Here is a 25,702-nt window from a genome sequence, read left to right as displayed (position 1 = left end):
TGGGTGACAGATGTGAGACTTGGTGTCAAAAAAACACAAAGCAAAACAAAAACATCTTTATCATGAGTGTCATACTGTGTTAATATATTTGTTTCAATAACTAATATGATTTATGAAATATGTGAGTTGAAATATAATCTAATGTATACATCCATATTTTTATTGTACTGTTATTCCTTCCTGATGTTCCAAGACTCTTCTCCTATTCATTTTCTTTCTGTTTGAAAAATTTTCTTAACTCATCTTTAGAGTTAAGTCTACTAGTAATAAATTATCTTAGCTTTCCTTCTTCTGAGAATGTTTAATTTGTCTTCATTCTTTAAGGATAGTTTTTCTAGATACAGAATTTTGAATTTTCAGTTGATAGGTCTGTTTTATTTTTAACATTCAAAATGTTGTGTCACTTCCTTCTGGACTCCATGGTTTCATATGAGGTATCCACTGACATTTGACTAGTTCCACTATAGGTAATTCATTTTTTTCCTCTCAGCTGCTTTGAAGATTTTCACTTTAAGTTTTCACAAATCTAATTATCAGATTTCTTGGTGGAAATTTCAATGGTTTAATACTGTTTGAAGCTTGCTTAGACTCTTCAATCTGCTTTTTTTTTTTTTTTTTTTTTTTTCTTTTTTTTGAGATGGAGTCTCACTCTGTCGCCCAGGCTGAAGTGCAGTGGTCGGATCTCAGCTCACTGCAAGCTCCGCCTCCCGGGTTGATGCCGTTCTCCTGCCTCAGCCTCCCGAGTAGCTGGGACTACAGGCGCCCGCCACCATCGCCGGCTAATTTTTTGTGTTTTTAGTAGAGACGGGGTTTCACCGTGTTAGCCAGGATGGTCTCCATCTCCTGACCTCGTGATCCGCCCGTCTAGGCCTCCCAAAGTGCTGGGATTACAGGCTTGAGCCACCGCGCCCAGCCCAACCTGAAATTTTATATCTTTTGCCATATTGGAAAATTGTCAGCCACTATTTTTTTCAAATTATCTATCAACCCTGCTCCTCTCTTTCTGTGACTACAAAAATATAAATGTTTAACATTTTGGCATTGTTTCGCAGGTCCTTGAGCCTCTGTTCTTTTTTTAAAACTGTATGTGCTCTTTGTTGTGCCTATTGGGTAAATCTTACTGATCTGTATTCAACTTCAGTGATTCTATTTTCTGTAACCTATGACACTACGATATTGAGCCAATCTCGTAACAAAATTTCTGTTAGTGTAATTTTGTTTTGCAATTTCTATTTGGCTCTTTTAAAAATAACCGCTATTTTTTATCAGTATTTTCAAGAGAAAAAAATTGAGAAATTCTCAATCACTATTTCTTCAAATATTTGCCTCCTTTCTCCTTTGGTACCTCAAATTACAAATATGCTTGACCTCTTTAATTCTCCTACAGTTCAATGATGCATTGTTAATTTTTTTGAAATATTTTTCACCCTGCCTTGTATTTTAGCTAGTTTCTTTTTTTTTTTTTTTTTTTTTTTTTTTTTTTTTTTTTTTTTGAGGCGGAGTCTCGCTCTGTCACCAGGACTGGAGCGCAGTGGCCGGATCTCAGCTCACTGCAAGCTCCGCCTCCCAGGTTTACGCCATTCTCCTGCCTCAGCCTCCCGAGTAGCTGGGACTACAGGCGCCCGCCACCTCGCCCGGCTAGTTTTTGTATTTTTAGTAGAGACGGGGTTTCACCGTGTTAGCCAGGATGGTCTCGATCTCCTGACCTCGTGATCCGCCCGTCTCGGCCTCCCAAAGTGCTGGGATTACAGGCTTGAGCCACCGCGCCCGGCCAGCTAGTTTCTATTTCTATCTTCAAGTTTACTAATTTTGAAGTTCAGTATCACTGATGATTACTTTTTAATATCCTTATCTACTCACTCTAACATCTGTGCCATTTGTGGCTTAGTTTGCATGTATTTATTTTTCCTGTAACAGTTTCTATTTTCCTGATTTTTTTTTTTTTTTTTGTAGTACTGGTAATTGTTTCCCAGTTGGTGATATTGTGAATATACCTCTTTGTATAGAAGATTTTTTTTTTTCAGCCAAAGAAGGTATTTTAATTAATTTTTAACTTTTATTTTAAGCTCTATGGGTACAAGTACAAGTTTGTTACATAGGTAAACTTGTGTCATGGGAGTTTTTTGTATAGATTATTTCATCACCCAGGTATTAAGCCTAGTACCCATTATGTATTTTTCCTGATCCTCTCCCTCCTCCCACCCTCAGAAAAGCCCAACTGTGTGTTGTTTCCCTCTATGTGTCCATGTGTTCTCATCATTTAGTTCCCACTTATGAGTGAGAACATGTAGTATTTTTTAAAATTCTATAAATATTATGAACCCTTATTCTAGAACTTGATTAACTTATTTGAAGATAGTTTCATCCTTTTAATGCTTGCTTTTGAGTTTTGTTGGGAAAGACCAGCACTGCATTCGTGTAGGACTAATTGTAACTCACCATTGGAGTGATCACCTTCCAGGTACTTTATCTGATGCTGCTGTTGGAAACATGAACTCTTCCTGGCCCTGTATTTCCTCACTAGACATGTGTCTCTTTCATTCTTTTCTTGGCTTTAGGTAGTTGTTTTTTACACATTGTAGCTAATAGGGACACTCACTATTTCCAGTTCTTTGTGAACTCTACAGATTTTCCCTTGTAATTTGTTAAGGTAGTTTTTTCTCAGACCCCGGATGACTTTTTTCATATGCACACACTGATCAGTACTCAACTGAAGACTTGAAAGAAATTCTGTAGAGCTCTGCAGTGCTCTATCTTGGCAGGTTCCATCTTTTGACTCTGCTTTGTTAATTCTATCAACCTTACCCTTACCATGCCTCCACCTATATCTTCTCAGTTCAAAGTACCTCTGGCACCCCTGCCTGGTTTTTGTCTCTTTGTGAGATGGCCTGGAAACTCTTTCTGGATAGTAAGCTGGGACCATCATTAGGTTTCCCTCATTTGCTTTCTGGACTCTCATAGATAACTGTCCTTTTCTGCCTGATGTTTAATGCCTGAATACCATTGTTTCAGATTGTATACATATTATGGTTGTTGCTATAATTACTGTTATTATTTTACATCAAATACAAGAATAAATCCAGTACATTAGTCCATCTGTCTTGAAAACAGACATTTCTATATATAGTGTTTTCCTAAATTATATTCTTTATTCTTGTAATGCTTATGTTATTCCATATTTGATCAAGGAAAGCTTCTTCATATTGATGTAAAGTTTATTTTGCTTGAATTTTTGGTTTTACAGTTTTATAAAACAGCCTAGATTATTTTGTATACATTCTTTCCACAGACTGATTATCCATCACGACTCATATGACTTTTAATTGCCGACTTCACTAGTTATAAATTAAATATGTTATTTCAGTAACTGGGTTACCTTGAAAAATGTACTTCACTACATGAGTAGTTAAGCTAATTTTCTTTTTTAGCTAAGCTAATACAATACCTCCTATCTTGCTTTGTTGTAGGAGCTAAATAAAATGTTAAATATAGTAAGTCCTGGTAGAAACCTTAATATTTAATACACATTTAAAATATGGTATATTATTTTACCTTTCTTCTATCTCAGGGATAAGTACATCGATCATTAATTGTAAGAATCAATATAGAGATTTCGCTACTAGTGTTTTTGTTTGTTTTGTTTTTGTTTGTTTTGGTTTTTGTTTGGCGGGGATGGAGTCTCTCCCTCTGTCACTCAGGCTAGAGTGCAGTGGTGCGATCTCAGCTCACTGCAAGCTCCGCCTCCGAGGTTCACGCCATTCTCCTGCCTCAGCCTCCTCAGTAGTGGGACTACAGGCGCCTAGCACCACAACTGGCTAATTTTTTGTATTTTAAGTAGAGATGGGGTTTCACTGTGTTAGCCAGGATGGTCTCAATCTCCTGACCTAGTGATCCGCCTGCCTTGGCCTCCCAAGGTGCTAGGATTACAGGCGTGAGCCACCGCGTCCCGCTGCTACCAGTGTCTTAATTGTCCTATTGCACCAGTAATTATTTAGAAAAATGATATATTCCACTAATTTAAAAATAATTCCTGAGGAACCTTCATTTTATTCTCTTTCTGAAATCAGATAAGTACACGATGAATGGTTTCTGCATGCACTAAACATAATGTGCCATTAATCTTGGAGTCTGCTGGGTTATAAGTGCTGTGTCATTATATCAAACTCTCACCTCCATCTGCCCATCAGAATGTATTACACACCTCAGAGAACTTGAGACAGGAAACCAATATCAAGTGACAGGGTATCAGGACATCTTTAATGTCTGACACAATTCCCTCTCTGCCACATAATTATATTAGGATTCATTTTTATCTCTTTCTTGAGGCTTAATGAATGGCAAAATCATTACTAGTTCAAATATGGCTTATGAATTGTTTATTTGAATTTAAAATAACTGAGCAAAATTTGTTCACGAAAAATAAATTTCTGAGTAGAAAATCATTACTTATTATATTGGCAGCTGGCTTTTTTGAATTTCTGTTGTAAGCCCCAAACAACAACTAGACTTTAAAAGAATAAAAAAGGGAGAGAGGAAAAAAAAAGAAGAGAGGAGAGAGGGAAGAACAGAACACAATATAAGAGAAAGACTCATGAGAATGAGCAAAAAACTGTATTGGTTTTATCGGACCAAAATTTCCATCTACCTCCTAGTGTCCTCAGTCACGTGAATGGTACAAGGTAGCAGAAGAAATGTGGTTAAGACAACAAAACAATAGTTTAGAAATCACAGATGCTTCATAACAGAGAAGGTAGCAAAGGGCAAATTTGCTTTCTCCATCTCCCTCAATCTTTATGCTTCTAGTCCTAATCCAATACTGTCAATATAGTCTAAAGTAGGTTAACAGTGAGAGAATAATGGCAGCATGGTTTCAGAATAACATGGAATGGTATATAGTAGATTAGCTAGAGGATGTTAAGTACCTGAAAATAAAGACAGAGTGGCACATGTGAACAGGTAAGAAGTGGTGACAAAAGCAGTAATGAACAATGACTATAGAAAAGGTGCAAAGAACACAAACAGACACTTCTCAAAAGCAGCCACCAAGCATATAAAGTTCAACATCACTGATCGTTAGAGAAATGCAAGTCAAAACCACCATGAGATGCCTTCTCACACCAGTCAGAATGGTTATTATTAAAAAGTCAAAAACAAACAAACAAACAAAAACAGATGCTGGTGAAGTTGTGGAGAAAAAGGAACACTTTTACACTGTTGGTGGGAGTGTAAATTAGGTCAACCATTGTAGAAGACAGTGTGATAGTTCCTCAAAAACCTAAAGACAGAAATATCTTTCAAATCAGCAATCGCATTACTGGGTATATATCCAAGGGAACAGAAATCTTTCTATTATAAAGACACATGGACACATATGTTGGTTGCAACTATTCACAATAGGAAAGACCTGGAATCAACCCAAATGCCCTTCAATGATCATCTGGGTCAAGAAAATGTGGTCCATACACACCATGGAATAGTATGCAACCATAAAACATGAACAAGATCATGTCCTTTGCAGGGACACGGATGGAGCTGGAGGTCATTATCCTTAGCAGACTAACACAGGAACAGAAAACCAAATACCATATGCAGTGGGAGCTAAACGATGAGAACTCATGGACACACAGAGGAGAACAGCACACACTGGGGCCTATCAGAGAGTGGAGGGTGGGAGGAGGGAGATAATCACGAAAAATAACTAATGGGTACTAAGCTTAACATCTGGGTAATGAAATAATTGGTACAATAAACCCCCATGACACACATTTACTTATGTAACAAACCTGCACATCCTGCAGATGTACCCCTGAACTTAAAATAAATGTTAACAATAAGAAAAGGCACCAGAAATAGCACTGTTTCTGTAACTTCATAAGATATGTTCTGTTATTATGCCCCTTTTGCAGATGAAAATAATTGTGCAGAGAACCTCAAACACAGGCAAGATGGGGCAGAATTGTTTCTCCATTCTCCTCCTCACAACTAAAACCCTGGAAATAAAGAAGAGGCAACCAAAGAACATTGAACGATGATAAAAAAGAAGCTGAACATGTTTGGGACTCCAGGATTGGAGAAGCACAGCAACAGCAGACAGTCTCATATCCAACAAATATGACTTAGACCCAGGATTTCCTGACCTCCTGTATAGCAAAATAAGGTGGGTCAGTAGTTTTATTCTTCTCCTGGATTAAAAAAAAAAAAAGAAGTTCCACTGACATTATCAGGCAAGCTTGGCACCATGCTGGCCAGGGGGTTGCATCAGGAAGCCTGATAGATACAAGATATAAGAGACCAGTGGACACACTCCCCTTCCCACGGAGTCCATCCCCTGACTCAGCAAGAAACAATGGGCAGTAGGGCAGCATCATTAAGGGGAATCTGCCATAGCCTTGCAAAAGGACTTGAAGGCATAGGAATAAATAATAAAAACAAATTGTATAAAATGAACAGAGAATAACTAAATTGTGGACAATTCAAGAGGACAACTCTTTGTAATTGGAATCTCCAAAGGAGGGGATGTAAATATTAGAAGAAATGTTTTTTTAACTTCTCAGAAACTATTAGCCCCAGGGGGAGAAAGTTTGGAAAATTAAAACTACACTAAAGCACATCAAAATTTAATTGCTTAAAACGCATGATACAGAGAAAATGTTAATAACAGTCAGAGTTTTAAAAAGACACTTATACTGAGGGGTATGAAAATTAGAATAAAAGCAGACTTCTCATCACAAACAATTCAACTCAGAAGACAGTGGAGCAACATCTTTTAAGTATTGAAGAAAACAAATGTCATGCTGGAATTCTATCCTCAATCACATGTCTTTCAAAAAGAAATGTAAAACAAAGACTTTTTCAGGCTTATGAAAAGTTAAAGATTTTTTTAAAATATAAAAAGATAACTTTATTAAATATACAAATTCAAGAGCATTCATTTTTTTTTAAGATTATGGCATAAGACAGAACAGATCAATGGTAATGGTTTATATAGATATAGCCTACAATTATCAAACAGATTAGGTAGATATACTGACCTATCGATGCTCAAAATAACAAAATGAATATATGTCCCTCAACTATTTCTGTATTTTATGACTACTAAATAGGAAATCTGTCAGTTGACCCAACCACCAGACTTTTTCCCATAGAAAGTTTGATATGCTGTCATTGATATAGATCATTTCTGAATATAAACCTCTATCTTGAGTCCTTTTCTCTTTGCCTACTTCATTGTCTCTCTTCCCAACCCACCTAAGACTTAGTCAGAACAGGATACAGAGATCTGGATGGCTCTATGCAGAGGAAAAATCTCCAATAATACTGTCAACTCTGCATTCACTTTTCCTTTCAGTAGTTACCTAATTATGTCTAAGATGGTGTGAAAAATCATACAACTCAAAAAAGAAAAGCATTTGGACTATCAATCTTCACCTTGGTCCTGCAGCTTCCCTTTATCAACCAGCGTATATATTATTTTAAATTCCCAACTGTAAACACATGCAATAATTAATAAAACATCCAGAAACTTTGTGGTCAGCACCATATAATTTCCGAGGAGAATGTTTTTGGTAGAGGCAGAGAAGGAATAAAATAGAGAAGCCATTAAGAAAAAATGGCAATTCACACTAAAATGCTTTCATAAAGTGTTTTTAAAAAATGGATAAATTCAATTTTAAGTGATACTTTGCTCCATGACCAACATTTCCTCATCGTTTTAGTGTTCATAAAAGGCATAATATGTACCTCTAGAAAGGAAATTATCTTCTTTACTTACAACATTGTTAGAGCACCAGCACCAGGTTGAGTTTCTCCAAAGTATACATAGCTCATAACTCTAAAAAAATTTACAAATTAAGTCTTTTGATTCATTTAGTCCTCATCACATCAGTTAATTTTAATTAATTAAAGCTAAAACTGTTCCTTTTTCTGCATATGTCAATGAAAGGTAATTAGGGAAACTAAAAATCTGACCTAATAGGAACCCACCTAAAATCTACTTAGGTAGGTTTAATTCAAAGAAGATCATGTTGTTAGTCCCAACAACTATCCCAGGCATTTTAAGTATTCTTAATCTATATTTTAGAGCGTGTCACCAAACATTAAAATAAATTATTAATCCTTCTCTGGTCTCTAAACAGAACTTATGGCTATTACAAAGTATTCCTTTTTATTCTACCTCATAACAGTAAACATTAAATGAAGACCCATCATCACAAGCTCATATCTTTAAAAAATGGATGCAATAAAACTTCTGCTGCTGCTATTCTTGAAGCTGGATTTAGATCTAGAAGTTTATCAAGCAGGTCATAAGCTTCATCAGGTACCTCATTCCAGCCTTCTAAATTGGTAGTACACTCATCAAAACAACACCCACAGCTATGACTATCCCCCTTTTTAAATAAATTCCCTGAGTATTGCCTTGGAGGTGTTTGTATGAGGCGAGAAGCTTTATGGTCAGTCTTCTCTGAAATAGCTGGTTGATGAGAAGCAGACCCTTGTATATCACTTGTTAGCTTGAGAGTGTTAGAATCCATACCCCTGAGTCTCTCACAGAGTTTTCTCAAGTCCTGTGCTGAAACTTCTTTCCTACATAATATTGATTTTCCAAAAGTTTTAGCAGCTTGGATAGTTTCTCTGGATCCCCGAATTGTCATAATTTGGGCCAAAGCAGTTAAATCATCACTTGCTTTATAAAATGGGTATCGTCCACTAAGCATAGAAAGAAATATGACACCTGCAGATCACATGTCAATTGCTGTAGTTTGATTAGGGCACTTTGTCAAGACCTCTGGTGCTCTGAATCCTGGTGTACTTGCCCTAGGGGCAACCTGCTGATGCCTTGAAAGGCGAATGCTCCAAACTTTATCTGTTGCATAGCAGTCACAGGTCAGGCTAGCCAGGCAAGAACTGGCAGCTTTCCTCATCACATCACTATTCATAACTTTTGCAGAAATAGCCTTATTTTTTGCTGCTAACTTTCTAGACAGTACATCTACAGTCTTTGACTGCTTCATGAGTTTCACTGCAGGGCTCTCATGTGAAATGGAGCTGTGTATATTGAAATTTCTTTCTCCAAAAACAGAGCGCTTGACAGAAAGGCCTTCAGATCCTTCCTTTCCATCTTTTCCTTCTTTAATCTGAATTTGTGCATTTGTGTAGGGTCTTTTAACAGAAGCTTTTGTGGTGGACTGCTGATCCAGCTCCTTAGGTACCGGGCCACTCAATGGAATCCTGTTTCCTGTGATTATGTGGGATTTGTTTTGTGAACACCTTTCCTGCTGAGCTTCAGACTGGACAAATTTGAAAAGCTCTATTTTCGTATCATGGGTTCCTTGGGCCAAACCAAAGTCTACCAAGGCATACTTTTTCAAGCGCCTATTATATAAAAAATTGCTGGGCTTAACATCACGGTGAACAACACCAAACTGATGGATGTGTTTCAAAGCTTTGAACAGATTAAACATATATTCCCGTACTTCTTGAAAGGAAAGAGAATTCAAAATGGCCAAAAACGACTCATGCTCCAGATATGGCATAGCAATAACTACATGATCATTCTTCCTAAAGCAGTATTTAATTCCCATGACATTATCTTGCCCCCCAGCCACTGTGAGGCACAGAAGTTCAGCTGTAATTCTTACAGGATGACTTGTTGAAATCAAGTGTTTCAGAGCAATTTTCTCTTCAGGTCCTACTTGTAACTGTGCTGTGGCCAAATTAACAGAGCTGAAAGTGCCTTCTTCAATTTTGTCCTTAATCTTAAACACATTACCAAGCTGTGGTACAGGCTTCTCAATATCTTTTATAACACCTGCAAGTTTAAAATTCTGTGTGTGTTTTTTTTAAAGAGCCTTCAACCTGAAACCAGTCATGATGGGGAGAAAAAGCCATTGACTCATTCATTTGAATCCCCAAAGATGCCTCCATCAGAAGACAATTGGGATGCAAAATGCCAGCTAAGGGGTTATATTCACAGGGGAAGCAAAGCAGGGTTTAAGGGAGTACGACTTCTGTGGCTCCCCAGGTGCCTGGGTCGCCGTCTCCAAGAGCTCCCCACCTCAAGTTAGAGATTTTTATTACCAGTTACCTATGCTAAAGTAAATACTATAGGGAGTCCTTAAAAAATATATATATTATATCAAATAGAAATCTGCATTTAAACAACAAAATAAATAACACTGGAAATGATCATTACATGTATAAATACAAACATTATTTCTAAATTTTAAAAGTTTTTAAGTATAATTAATCATTTAAAGGAAATAAAAAAGGAATGCACTTTAAAATATATGGCCTGTATGGAAATGTTATGACAACAGAAGAAAGTTTTGGGAAGGAGAAACAAAAATATATCACTGTGGTATTCTAATGCAGTGTGTAAGGAAGTACACTATTGCTTGAAAATAGACTGTGATGAATATGCATATGTACTATATAAACCCCAAAGTAACCACTAAAAGAACAAAACAAAAAGTAATAGCTAATAAGTAAAAAGGGAGATATATGTAATAATAAAAAATGCTTTTTTTTTTAGGAAATAAAGGAACGAAGGAAACAAAAAAGGAAATAATAAATGGGAAAAAATACAGCAAAATGGTGTATCTAGATCAAATATCAATGAATGCATTGATTAAAAATTATCTAAACATCAAATTAATAGCAGAGTCATTCACATTATATGAAAAGTAAACTCCAACTATATTATTCTTGCAGAAAACCAACCTTAAATATAAAGACAAAAAGAAGTTTAAAACAGAAAGATTGAAAAATGTATCCCATTTCAACACTAATGAAAAGCAATCTAGAATTTCTATATTAATATGAAACAAAGTAGTTTTCAGAGAAAAGAATACTGCCAGGAATGTAGTGGGCCATTTTTTAAAGTAATAAAGGAATCGATTTGTCATGAGAATTTAACCCTAAATGTGTATTCATCTAATAATATAGTTCAAAATATAGGAATTGAAATCTGATAAAAATAGCAATAAGAAGCAAATGAATCCACAATTGTATTTGAATACTTCAGTACCATTTTCTTAGTAATGGATACAATAAGAGAGAAAACAAATAAGAATACAGACTTGAACAGCAATATTAACCAACATGACTAGTTGACAATTATCAACAACCTTTGCAAAAACGGAAAAATACACATTCTATTCAAGTCTATGTTGAATATGTTCTAAGATAGCCAATATTCTAGGCAATAAAACCAAAATCTGTTTTAGTCAAGGCTGTCCAGAGAAACAGAATCAATAGAGCTAGAATGTGTGTGTATTTGTGTGTATGTGTGCACATAAAGTGGGAGAGGATAGAGAGATAGAAAGAGAGAGAGAGAGAGAGATTATGAGGAATTGGATTATAAGGTCGTAGATGCTTCAAGTTCTCCATCTTCAGGGCAAGTCAGTAGGCTGGAAACCCTGGCAAGAATTGATGTGACAGCTTAGGTCCAAAGGAAATTTGGAAGCAGAATCAACAAATGTAATTCTAATCATTTGAATTATGTTTCCTGTCAACTATGAAATTGAATTAGAACTCAACAAAAGAAAGAAATCTGGATAATCCACAATATTTGAACACAAAATAAAATATTTCTAAATAAAACTCTCATGTTCATTGCACTATTATTCCCAAGAAGAATTACGTGGAAAAAACCTAAATGATCATTAATGGATGAATGGAAAAATAAAATATTATTTTTAAATATAGGAAGGAATATTATTTGACCTTTATAAAGAAAATCCTGTCATTTGTAACAATGTGGATGAATCTAGAAGATATTATACCAAGTGAAATAAGCCAGACACAAAAGACAAATCCGGTATTATCTCATGATCTGTGGAAGGGAAAATAGTCAAACTCATAGAAGCAGAGAGTAAGAATGGTTGTTGCAATGGATGGCAAGGAGGAAATGGGGAGATATTGATCAAAGGATACAAAGTTTCAGTTATGCAAGACAAATGAGTTCTGGTATTTAGTGTACATCATGGTCACTAAGTTAGCAATACTTGAAATTTGCTAAGAGGTGTAGAGCTTATCAAATCGTGGTTCTTACCATGCACACACACACCCAAAGAGAGAAAATGGCAACTATGTGATATGTTAACTGGCTTGATTATGGTGATCATTTCATATTGCATATGTATATCAAAACATTAGGTTATGTATCTTAAATATACACAATTTGTACTTGTCAATTATACCTCAATATACTGAAAATGTAAAGAAAATGTTTAGAAAAAAATCGATGAGGCCAGGTGTGGTGGCTCATGCCCATAATCTCAGCACTTAGGGAGGCTGAGACAGGCGGATCACCTGAGGTCAAGAGTTCAAGACCGGCCTGTCCAACATGGTGAAACTCTGTCTCTACAAAAATATAAAAATTAGCCAGTCATGATGGCAGGTACCTGTAATCCCAGCTACTCGGGAGGCTGACACAGGATAATCACTTGAATGCGGGAGGCAGAGGTTGCATGAGCCGAGATTGCACCATTGCACTCCAGCCTGGGTGACTGAGCAAAATTCTATCTCAAAAGTAAAAAAAGAAAAAAGGAAAAAAAATCAATGAAATTCATAGTGTAAACAGAATAAAAAGAACAAAAAGATCATCTCAAGAATTAAAGGATTTAGAGAAATCCACCATCCAACCCTGATTAAAACAAATAACAACAAAAACTTCAGAAATATATGCATATAAGCATATCTCTTAAACTTCATGGAAGGCATCTATGAAAGAAACACCTATAGCTAACATTGTACTTAATGGTAAAAGACTAAATCCTTTCCCATTGGGATAACAAACATGGCAACTATGTGTGCTCTTATGACTTCTACTAAATATTATACTGTAGATTCTGCCTGCTGCAACAAGGAAAATGGATAAAATAAATCTAGATTGCAAGGAAAAATTAAAACTCTCTTTATTTACATATTCATAAGCAAACTTGCTAAACTGACCTATTTGTTCTAGGAATATGATAGTAGATTCAGCAGAATTTTTTCTATGGATCATGACACACAATGGAGAAAAATAGTCTATTTAACAAATGGTGCTGGAAAAAACAAATATTCATATGTAGAAGAATGAAATTGGACTGTTATCTCACATTGTGTACAAAAATCTACTCAAAATAGACTACAGGCTTAAATGTAAGACCTCAAAATAGATTAAAGGCTTAAATGTAATACTTGTTTTTTCTATACATCTGTAGAAAAACTTCTGCTGAATCTGCTATCATATTACTAGAACAAATAATTCAGTTTAGCAAATTTGCTTAATATTCTTAATACTGTGAAATTGAATATTATGAAATATTAGTGATGTAAATTAAAGAACTAAGTAAATGAGGAGATACAGTGTGGTCACAGATAAGAAAATTCATTATCGTTATGGTGTCAGTTCTCTCAAATTGGTCTATAAATTCAGTGTAATCAGAATTAAAACCCCTTCTTTGTAAAAACCGACAAGCTTATTTAAAAATTAATGTGGAAATGCAAAAATAATTTAATAAAGAAGAACAAGGTTGAATGAGCTACATTTGTGATTCCAAGATTCACTATGAGGCTAAAGTAATCAAGAGAGTGTGACATTAGCATAAAGAGAGGCACCAGTTCAATAAAACAGAGAAGAGGACCACAAAACATACCCACACACCTACATGGACAGTTGATTTTTTAAGAAAGGTGCCAGGATCAGTGAATGAATATAAAGTGTAAGATTTTCAACAAATGGTGCTGGAACAATTGAATAAATAGGAATTTTAAAAAGCTTCATTCACAACATACACAAACATTTATTTGACATGGATTATAGCTGTAACAGTCAAAAATATAAAACTTCTATTAAAAATGACAAGAAAAATTTAGTGACTTTGGATTTGGCAGATATTTTGATAACATAATCAACAAAAGGGAAAAAGTGCTAAAATACTAACGCATCCAAATGGGAAGAGAGGAAGTCAAACTATCCTTGTCTGCAGATGACAAGATTCTATATCTAGAAAACCCCATAGTCTTGGCTCAAAAACAAAGAATGATGAGGAACTTCAGCAAAGTCTTAGGATAAAAAATCAATGTACAAAAATCACTAGCATTCTTACACAACAACAATTGTTAAGCTGAGAGCCTAATCAGGAAGCAATCCCATTCACAATTACCACAACATATATAAAATGCCAAAGAATACATCCAACCAGGGAGGTGAAAGTATCTCTACAAGGAGAACTATAAACCACCACTGAAAGAAATCAGAGAGGGTCACAAACAAATGAAAAAACAATCCATGCTCTTAGATAGGAATAAATAGTACCATTAAAATGGCCATATCTTTTGTGGCAATTGTGAATGGGATTGCATTCCTACTTAGGCTCTCAGCTTGACTATTGTTGTTGTATAGGATGCTAGTGATTTTTTTATATTGATTTTTTATCCTAAGCAGTTTCAATGCTATTCCTATCTAACTACCAATGACATTGGTAGTTTCAATGCTATTCCTATCTAACTACCTAACTAAATTAGCTATTCCTATCTAACTACTTAACTAAATTAACTACTATCTAACTAAATTAGTAGTTTCAATGCTATTCCTATCTAACTACCAATGACATTCTTCACAGAACTAGAAAAATGCATTTTAAAACTCATATGGAAGCTGGGTGTGGTGCCCCATGCCTATAATTCCAGCATTTGGAGAGACTGAGGTGGGCAGATCACCTGAGGTCAGGAGTTTGAGACCAGCCTGACCAACAGGTTTACTAGAAACCCTGTCTTTACTATAAATAGAAAAATCAGCCCCACATGGTGGTTGTAGTCCCAGCTACTCAGGAACCTGAGGCAGGAGAATCACTTGACCCTGGGAGGCAGAGGTTGCAGTGAGTGAGTGAGTAGAGATCATGCCACTGCACTCCAGCCTGGGCGACAGAGCCAGACTCCATCTCAAAAAAAAAATAAATAAATAAATCATATGGAAGCTAAAAAGAGCCTGAATAGTCAAGTCAATCCTAAGGAAAAAGAACAAAGCTGGAGGCATCACATAACTAAACTTCAAACTATACTACAGGGCTACAGTAACCAAAACTTAATGGCATTGGTACAAAAACAGATCCCAAAACCAATGGAACAGAATGCAAAGTCCTGAAATAACACTGCACACCTACAACCATCTGATCTTCAACAAAGCAGACAAAAACAAGCAATGGGAAAAGGATTCCCTATTCAATAAATGGTACTGGGATAACTGGCTAGCCATATGCAGAAGATTGAAACTGGATCCCTTCCTTACACATATACAAAAATCAACTTAAGAGAACTTAAATGTAAAACCCTAAACTGTGAAAACCCTGGAAGGCAACCTAGGCAATAACATTCTGGGCACAAGAACTGGCAAAAATTTAATGATGAAGATGCCAAAAGCAACTGCAACAAAAACAAAAATTGACAAACGGGATCTAATTAAACCAAAAAACTTCTGCACAGCAAAGCAAACTATCCACAGAGTAAACAGACAACCAGGCAACCTACAGAATGAGAGAAAATATTTGCAAACTATGCATTTGACAGAAGTCTAATATCCAGTATCTGTAAGGATCTTAAATTGACAAGAAATAAACAACCCCATTAAAAAGTGGGCAAAGGGCATAAACACAGTTTTCAAAAGAAGACATTCATGTGGCCAACAAGCATATGAAAAAAAGTTCAACATCCCCGATCAGTAAAGAAATGGAAATCCAAACCACAATTAGATATCATCTCATACCAGTCATAATGGCTATTATTAAAAAAGTAAAAAAATAACAGATGCTGGTGAGGTTGCAGAGAAAAGGGAATATTTGTCCACTGCTGACAAGAAAGTAAATTAGTTCAACCATTGTGGAGGGCAGTATGTTGATTCCTCAAAGAGCTAAAATCAGAACTACTATTTGACTCAGAATTCCCATTATTGAGTAGATACCCAAAGGAATATAAATCATTGTATCATAAAGACACATGCATGCATATGTTCATTGCAATACTATTCACAATGGCAAAGACATGGAATCAACCCAAATGCCCATCAAAGGAAGACTGGATAAATAAAATGTGGTACATATATACTATAGAATACTATGCAGCCATAAAAACAAATGAAATCATGTCCTTTGCAGCAACATGGATGGAGCTGGAGGCCATTATGCTTAGCAAAGTAACACAGGGACAGAAAACCAAATACCACATCTTCCCACTTATAACTGGGTGCTAAATGATGAGAACACAAGGACACATAGAGGGGAACAACATACACTGGGGTCTACCTAAAGGTGGAGAGAGGAGGAGGGAAGGGATCAGAAAATAATAACTATTAGATACTAGGCCTAGTATCTGGGTAACAAAACAATCTGTATAACAAACCCCTGTGACAAAAGTTTACCTATGTAAAAAACCTGCACATGTATCCCTGAATCTAAAATAAAAGCTTTAACAAAATCTATAAAATCAAAGCATTTATGCAAAATTATTCTTCTTATTGAGACTTGAAATAAATTTCTGTTGTTTTAAATTAATTTTACTCATTTATTAATGAATATTTAAAAGTGTAAGGTAAGGTGTAAGATTGACCATCTGCATTTGTGCACCTGCAGGATCCAGGAGAGTATTAATAACCACAGAGTGAGACTATCCTGTTCCATATTGTAGTTGACAGTAAAGAAATTGTCCATTTTACCACCTGTGCTTAATACATATCTGCCTGGACCCTTGGTGGGAAGCTGAAGTCAAGAAGGAGCCATCACTCTTGGGGGCAGCCACCTCTTTGCAGGACCCTATGACTCCAGGAGCAGAAGTCAAGCTGTAACTTAAGGTGACTAATCAAAATAATTTCCCATATCTTCAAACTCTACTTCAAACACTGCCTTCACCTTCTAGTTCCAAGTGAACTGTATTCCTACATTATGCTCTTATTTTTTTAATCTTAAAAAAGTGAACCTCTCGATACTATTTCCAACTTCTACCACCACTCTCTTTTTTTTTTGGCTTGCTTTACAACAAAACAAAACAAAAGTAGAAACAATGACAAAGTTGTTTCTACTTATGTTCTCAATTCTCCTCAAGTTTTCACTTGAATAAATTCCAACAGGTTTTTGCCTTTATCACTCCTAAATCAGGGTTTCGTCACGTCCAAATAATACCCTTGTTGTTATATACAATGTTTAATCTGGATCATCAGCACAGGACAGAGGTGATGACTGATTTCTCCTAGGAAGCTTTCAATGGGCAACTGTTTTTAAAAACTGAAAGTTCACTTTAACTCAAGACATTATATAATCAGTTTTATTTTTCCCATTTTTTGTGAGCTCTGTTCTAATCTCTCTATCCTTTGCTGTTACTTCATCTCTTAACATTAAACATGTGAATGTCACTTGGATCTGTCCTTGAATTCTCCTTCGAGGCTATCTATACTCATTCCTTTGATGGCCATGTCCATTTATATGCTGATTCCTCTAAAATTTACATTTTCATCTCTGACTCCTAGTCTGAACTCCAACTTCCCAAATCCTACTGTCAGACTGATGGCTCCGGTGTGAATCTGATAAGTGCCTCAAATTTAACCAGTTAAAGTAAGTGCATCTGATGTCACTCACCAGCCCCTTCTCACCAGCCTTCTCTGTTGATGGCAAGTCCATCTTTACAGTTGCTCAATACAAACCTTAACTCTGCCTGTTCTTAACATCATGTCTGGACCATTAGGAAATCCAGTTGGTTCTATTTTCAGCTATGGTTATAGTTGTACCTAACCATTTAAGATCATCCTGGCACTTGCCTGATACAAACCATCTTAAAATATTTTGAGTATTTTCCTTCCTCTCACATAACTCTAGCCACACCAGCTTTCATGCTTGTCCTGACCATGTTAGACACACTCACGTTTATAGAACATGAAAACATCTAGGTGCAACATTTTGGGTAAAGTTATTTTTCTTCTAGTCTCCTTAAGAATTGGCAAATGTCAATTTTGTATAAACATTACATTTTGAGATATGGCTAATTAAATATAAATCTCAAACAAAGAAACTATAAAAACTCTAAAATGAGAGGTAATGAACTCTTTTTTGAATCTATCTGCCCTGGGTTCGTTGTTCCTTCTCTAAGCACTTGTAGCAACAAGCATACTATTGATATAGGAGTTAAGAAGGAATTACTTAGGTGGATAGCAAGGTCATGGGGGTGCTCGGTAAGGCTTTTCTTTTTAATGAAAAGCAGCCCCAAATCATTTTCTAACAAATAGCAGTCTGCAAGCCGTGAGTTTGTATGGGTGAATGATGGCAGGAACTAAGGACTAGACATTTTCAAAATGGCGGGTCCATCTTCTCTTCTCTGCCAGCCATGTGTACTGTAGAAGAGCAGACAAGATGGTGCCAATTAACAGGAAAGACCTGTTAGAAGATTGAGCGGTACAACCAGCCTTCCCTGTGCACTATGTAGACATCTTACCTGATGGCACTAAACTGTGAGCCCCGTGTAAATTAGACACGGCCTTCTCTAGCCTGCCTATAAAATCTGCCGCAGTCTGCCGCCTCCCCTCCCCATTTTTTCAGACTTTTCTATCTCTCTCTCCTGATTTCTCCCCTGCAAGGAGCTGCTCTCCTCTCTCCTTTCTTTTATTAAACTTTCCACTCCTTAACCCGCCTGCATGTGTCCGTGTCCTGAATTCTCTACCAACGTGTGATAACAAACTCCAGGGAATATACCCCAGACAGTGTAGCCACTCCATTATTACACTGAATTATTTTATAAAACCACTTACTATCAGAGAGTATGCTCCTTTGAAGAAAGAAGGAATATAGTTTTTCTTTTGTTATTTCTGTAGTGCCTACCAGATTAACTGACACACAGAAAACATGCAATAAGTATTTGTTGAATTAAATGACTATTACTCTATTTAATATTTATTGCTAATCATGCAGATATAAATTGTCTGCCAAATAGCTTCTATGGCTACTTGAACAAGTTTCAATATGGAGGGTTCTAAAAGCTTTATACAGTTAACTTTGTCAACCCAATTATTTCTGAAAAGGTTTTCAATATTTTTAAAGTTTTTAAATATACAACATAAATTTTACCGTCTAACACACAACAAAAGCAAAAGTAAGAATTTCACTTTAAAATGGGGTCAGTTTAATTATACAAAGTTCAATTCAAAGTATAACCTTCAGTTTTTGCAAAAATGTGTTAGCTCTAATCCCTCAAAGTAAAGGAGGTAAGGCATTTGAACAGCCTGCGAAGGTAAAGAGAGTTTCCAGTGAGAAATATGCTAATTAACAGGCATATTTAAAAGTCTGAAATAAACTTCAAAGATTCAAGATCATCCGTCACGTACAAAATTCAAAATTCCAAGAGAAAAATAGATACATGACAATTAAAAAAAAAAAGAATAAAGGGAATATGTTGTGTTTTGGAACTGGCACTAAAACATACTTGTGAAGAAAAAAGTAAACTTACTACTTCAAGATTTCAGTCTTATTAAATCTACTTTAAAGTTTACAAATTATTAAAATTTTTTAGAAATATGTTGTCTCATTATTTTAAGTTATCTAAAAGAATTAAATGTAAGGGTCACTTCAAAAATACACTAGTGAGTGATGTCGGTAAAAATGGCAGAGTACACAATGCCAATAGCTTCTCTCTTCATAAAGCAATAAAAATAGGCAAAAACGGTCAGAATCAACGTTTTTAGAAATCTGTAGACTAATCAACAGCTTGCAGCAAGCAGGAGAACAATTAATCAAGGAAAAAATAAAACAGCCGAATCATAAAAAATCAGCACATTTTGTGGTGCTTTATGTTACCCTGGGGCTGTATCTTGCTCCCTAACTTGGTGGTGGTTTTGAAGAGTACACTTCACACTATATTTTTAATTGTTTTGCATGTCTTATAATTTTTTTGTTGAAAGCTGAACATATCATAATGCAGCAATATGAAAGTTAACCTCCTTTCCCCAGAATTTCCTGTTGCTGCTTATTGTAGTTGTTGATTGCTTGCTTAGTGATTTTTCTGAATTACATTTTTAAAGAGTGTATTCTTTATTGGGTGTAGTCACTAAAACCTCTGTTCCATTATCTCATCGGTGAGCTAGTGATTGAACATTTCACAGATGGGCTCGGTAGATTTTTGAATTTTCCCTTCAACATTTAGTCAGGAGTTTTCAGTTCTTCCTTAGCTTCCATGTTCTGCTAGCTCAGAGGCTGAAGATCAGCCAGAAGCAACAGGTTACAGGGTTCTCCTATCTTTCCTGAGCATGCACACAGCCCTTAGCATGTACATGGCTTAGAAATTACCGGAAATATGTTAGGATACTTCAAAACTCATTCCCCAAAGAATCTGATATCACAGATTTTCCTCTCAATCTTTTTTGTCTATTGTTTACAACTGTTATTTATGGGTACATGCAGCAATGACTAATACATTTACCTGTAAATATTTTAAATATTTTCAACAAACTTTCCCCAGGGCATGGGATTAGGAGAGATGTGGATAAGAAAAGATAAAGTCAAGCCCTTTGAGCTGGTCATCCAGAGAGCCACTAGACAGGTAAAATAAAAATAAAAATAAAAACACACTCTTTGCAAATGAGACCTGTTCTGCTTCTTACTTTAATTCTTTCAGTGTATTTGTAATAGCTAAAATACTTTGTTTACTACATTCAAAATATGTGCCTTCTGAAAGACATTTTCTACTGGCTGTTTTTCTTCCTTCTATGTATAGACATACTATTCTGTTTCTTTATATTTTTATCAAAAATGGATATTCTAGATAATATAACAATTCTACTTTTAATTCCTCCATCATTCAAGGTTTATTGCCATCAGGTTTTTACTAGTTCTGGTTGTGGTAGTGTTGTAATTTTTTTGTTCTGTTGACTTGTTTAGCACTTTTCTAGATAATTCTGTACATTATATATTCTCTGAAGTGTGGAGCTATTGAATTATCTGTTAGTTTTTCATTTTTAATTCATGTTTCATTGTTAAGACTAGCTTTTTTGGGGTCACTTCTGTTATTTTAATTTAATGATGAGCAATGAGTTGCTAGAAAATTGCTTTCAATGCCATACCTGTATGCCTTCTGTCCTTTTCTAAGTAGATTCGTGTGAGAAAGAAAATCTTTGGATTTCAGAAAGTTTATGACACAGCCTTAGCTCTTGCTTCCTGCTTGTGCAGGCAAGCCAAAGATGAGAGTAACTGGTGCCTCTCCTTTCCCACATCTTTCCTGGGCATATACACAATGCATGAGATCCCCAGGTATATACTGGAGTTTCTCACCATCTCTTATGATTGTTTATTCTCCCAGAATTTCTTTTTAAAATTTTCCAGCTAGGCTTTTCTTTGATTCATCTGAAAACACAACCATAGGTATCTGAAATGCTGTCAGCAATTTGTTATTGTTTATTTAATTTTCTGGGGGTAGGCTACAACATTCTGCTCTGTTAAGCTGATCTCTGAGTAAAACAAAATAGCCACTGCTTTCTGAGAATAGATTTTTGATTTTTAGAGATCTGCAAGTTCAGAACAAATATAACTGAGCCCTGGGATGGTACTTTTAATGACACTTCAAAAGTAGCCATACCCTTCCATTGTTTGCCATGCTGCCAGCTTTTTGTTATATCACCACTGAGCTTAGGGAGAGGGAGGGAAAAGTAGATAACTTTAAGTTAGAACTGTCTTACCAAAGTGATATGGTTTGGCTGTGTGCCCACCCAAATCTCACCTTGAATTCCCACATGTGATGGGAGGGACCAGGTGGGAGGTAACTGAATCTTGGGGTCATGTCTTTCCCTTGCTGTTCTCATGATAGTGAATAAGTCTCACAAGATCTGATGGTTTTATAAGGGGGAGTTTCCTTGCACAAGCTTTCTTTTTGCCTGCTGGCATCCGTGTAAGACATGACTTGCTCCTCCTTGCCTTCCACCATGATTGTGAGACCTCCCCAGCCAAGCGGAACTGTAAGTCCATTAAACCTCTCTTTCTTTTGTAACTTGCCCAGTCTCGAGTAGGTCTTTTTCAGCAGCATGAGAATGGACTAATATACAAGGTTCAATAGTTTCTCTTTGGTAGATAATATTCAATTTGTTCTTTGGCTTTGAACAAATGCAAAAGTTCTGAAATCATTGATTTTGTTTATGTTGCCCATACTTTCTTTGTTTTAGAAGGGGAACAAGTTAACTGAGCACTTCGCTTTGCCATTCTGGTAGATGATCAAGAAAATTTCTTTAAACTTTAGGGAATGATAATGAACTAGAATAATATTTATTTAGAGAGCCCATAGAAATCTTCTAGGCATTTATAATAAGATAGCATTTTTTGTTTCTTATATTTGATTTATTTATATATGCATTTTTGTTTCTTGAATACGTTTTATACATTATCACAAATTTCAGGATTGTCAGTACTAGTTATGACTGCTTTTGTTTTTTTCTCACATGTGCAAAACCAAAGACATAACTTTCTTGAGACACTTACATGTTTGTCTGATTCCCTTATATATTCAATTATCTCTAATTAATTATTTTCCATGCACTCAGATCTTCTCTGGGTTCCAGCATAATGTGGTCCTAAGCTAAGATATATTCAAAGAATCAAAAACAAGCTTCAATAATTCTTGAGAAATTGTACTTTGTTGTTTCTTACAAACAACTCCTACCAGTAAACAACACAGGGACTTAGGATGTGGAAACAACCCAGCTATTGAGAAAAATGTGGAGTCTTGGATGAAAAAGAACTTTATAAAAGTAATAAAGATATTAATTAGTTAAAGAAGAATCCTGTGGGCATATTTGTTAAGTTTTAACTGATAAGACTGAATCAACGTGTTTAGTTTAACTGAATTCAGTTTTGACATTTTGAAAATGTGGAACAGGAAGTCATGTAAGCCAGTAACATATAGTTTATTATAATGCCAGCGACTATCATTGTCAACTGATTTGTGCTCATATCGGGTCTAGTCTTGCCACCAATAACCATATCACATTCTTAAAGAAATACAGCCTAGGAATTAAATTTATTATTATTATTTTTGTCTGTAAGAGTCATACCAGATTTGGGGACTAGAAAGTGGGATACTGTTAGGAACAATATGTAAAGTATTGGGAAGTGGCTTTGAAATTGAGTAATGGATAGAGGCTTGAAGAGTTTTGAGGAACTTGATTGAAAAAAATGCTAGATGATTTACGGTATTAGCTGTTTTTATGTTGCTGATAAAGACATATCCAAGACTGAGCAATTTACAAAAGAAAGAGGTATAATGGACTAACAGTTCCATGTGGCTGGGGAAGACTCACAATCATGGCAGAGGACAAGGAGGAATAAGTAATGTCTTACATGGATGTCAGCAGGCAAAGAGAGAATGTGTGTAGGGAACTCCTCTTTATAAAACTATCAGATCTCATGAGATTTATTAACTATCATGAGAACAGCATGGGAAAGACTTGCCCCCATGATTCAATTACCTCCCACCAGGTCCCTCCCACAACACGTGGGAATTCAAGATGAGATTTGGGTAGGTACACAGCAAAACTATATCACTAGATTTTCCTGAAAAAAATTCTTAGTATAAATATGAATGTTAAAAGTAATTCTAATGAGAACTTGGACAAAAATTAACATGTTAGTGAAAAATGGAGAAAAGTTTTTTTTGTTGTAAAATGGCAGATAACTTAGCAATATTGTGTTCTAGTGTTTTGTGGATAGTATAATATATAAGTGATGCACTTGGATTTTTAGCTGAGGAGATTTCTAAGCAAAGTGTTGCAGGTGTGGCCTAGTTTTTTTCTTGCTGCTTAGAGTAAAATGCAAGAGGAGAGAAATAAACTGAAAAAGAAAGTGCTGAGCAAAAATAAACTAACACTTAATAATTTGGAAGATTCTCAACCTACCCAGACAAAATACTTTTGAAACAGGGCCAAGGGTGTGGCTGGACAACCATTTGCTAGATAGATTTGCTATGTGACTCATGCATCCAGTAAACCATCTCAGTGAAAGCCAGAAATAGAGATGTGATTGCACAGGAAATATCCACTTTTGTCTACTGGTTTGAACACCCACGTCTAGCACAGAAGGCCAACGAGGCTTTTGAGAATTTTATGCCAGCATAGCACTGCAAGCCTGCTTAGACTGAAAGAGGCAGAGAAGAAGCAAAATAGAGGAATAATACTTTTTAGGGCTTGTGGGGCTATCACTGTCACCATAGACTGAAGGCCAAATTAAAGGGTAGCCACTTCCCAGGGCCAAGGAGGTATGGCCACCACCCTAGTAGATCTGCAGCACAGAGCATGGAGTCAACAAGGATTAGTTATAGGCCCTAAATCTTAGTGGAATTTACCCAACTATATTCTGGCCTTGTTTGGAATCTATGATTCCCTTCTTTCAGATTCTCCCTTTTTTAATGGAAATGCCTACCCTACGTCTGATCCACCATTGTATTTTGGAAGCAGATTATTTTTCTAGTTTCACAGGGTTATAGCTGGAGGGTAATTTTACCTCATGATGAATCACACCTCAAGTCTCACTCATATCTGAGTTTGGTGATATTTACATAAGATTTAGAGCTTCCAGTTGACACTGGAATGAGTTTAAGCTTTTAAAAATGTTGGAATAGAATGAATGTATTGTGCATAGGAGAATATGAATTTTGCAGGGCCAGAAGGTGGTCTTAAGAGTGGAGTTGTCCTTCCCTAAAATTTACTTGTTAAAGTCTTAACCTCCAGTACCTCAGAATGTGACTGTATTTGGAAATAGGTTCTTTGCAGATGTAATTAGTAAAGATAGGATGAGGTCATACTGGCTTAGGCTGGGCTCCTAATCCAATAGAACCAAAATCTTTACTATAAAGGGAAAATGGGACACAGACATGCACATAGGGAGAACACTTTATGAAGCTGAACCACAAAGATTACCAGCTCATCACCAGAAGCTAGGATAGAAGCATGGAAGAGATTCTTCCTCACACCACCAGAGGTAACCATCCCTGTTGGCACCTACATCTTGGTCTTCTAGTATCTGAATTATGAGACAATAAGTGATCTGTTTTTTTAACCTAACTAGCTTGTACTATTTTGTTATGGCAGCACTAGAAAATTAATACAGGTGACAACAAGAAAAGATAAGAGAAATTCTTCATACTTGATGTTAAATCCAGCATTCACATGAACAAATAATTTGTAAATTGGATATTTATTAGTTAATATTACCTGTCTATAACCATAAAATTGTTTTAAAAGGTGATTTAGCACACATTTTCTTTCTCAAGGCTCTTATTTATCTCTTTATAGCAAGTGAATTAATATTCATATTTTATCAGAAATTTGCATTTTAAGAAAGAAAATATCACTTTATAGTGAAGTAAAGTAATTCACCTTAACGAGTTTGCATGTTTACATTTGTATCAGCAGGCTGGGGATAATGGCTCACACTTGTAATCCCAACATTTTGGGAGCTCAAGGCAGGCGGATAACTTGAGCTCAGGAGTTGGAGATGAGCCTGGGCAACATGGCAAAACCCCTTCTTTACAAAAAGTACAAAAATTAACCGGGTGTGATGATGTGTGCCTGTAGTCCCAGCTACTCAGGAGGCTGAGATAGGAAGATCACTTGAGCCCAGGAGGTTGCTGTGAGCTGAGATTGTCTCACTGCACTCCAGCCTTGGTAATAGAGTGAGACTCTGTCTCAAAAAATAATAAATAA

The 25,702-nt window shown here is 35.9% G+C and overlaps 1 pseudogene; it reads right to left on the bottom strand.

Annotated features, from left to right (window-relative positions):
• Positions 1 to 8,207: 8,207 nt before the first annotated feature.
• LOC104660715 lies at positions 8,208 to 9,939 on the bottom strand (annotated as a pseudogene).
• Positions 9,940 to 25,702: the final 15,763 nt, after the last annotated feature.

Source organism: Rhinopithecus roxellana, chromosome 6 (genome assembly GCF_007565055.1).
Source record: "Rhinopithecus roxellana isolate Shanxi Qingling chromosome 6, ASM756505v1, whole genome shotgun sequence".
In the NCBI taxonomy this organism is placed as follows: Eukaryota; Metazoa; Chordata; class Mammalia; order Primates; family Cercopithecidae; genus Rhinopithecus; species Rhinopithecus roxellana.
Note: the sequence above shows the minus strand (reverse complement) of the source record. Positions and strands in the feature narration are given on the sequence as shown.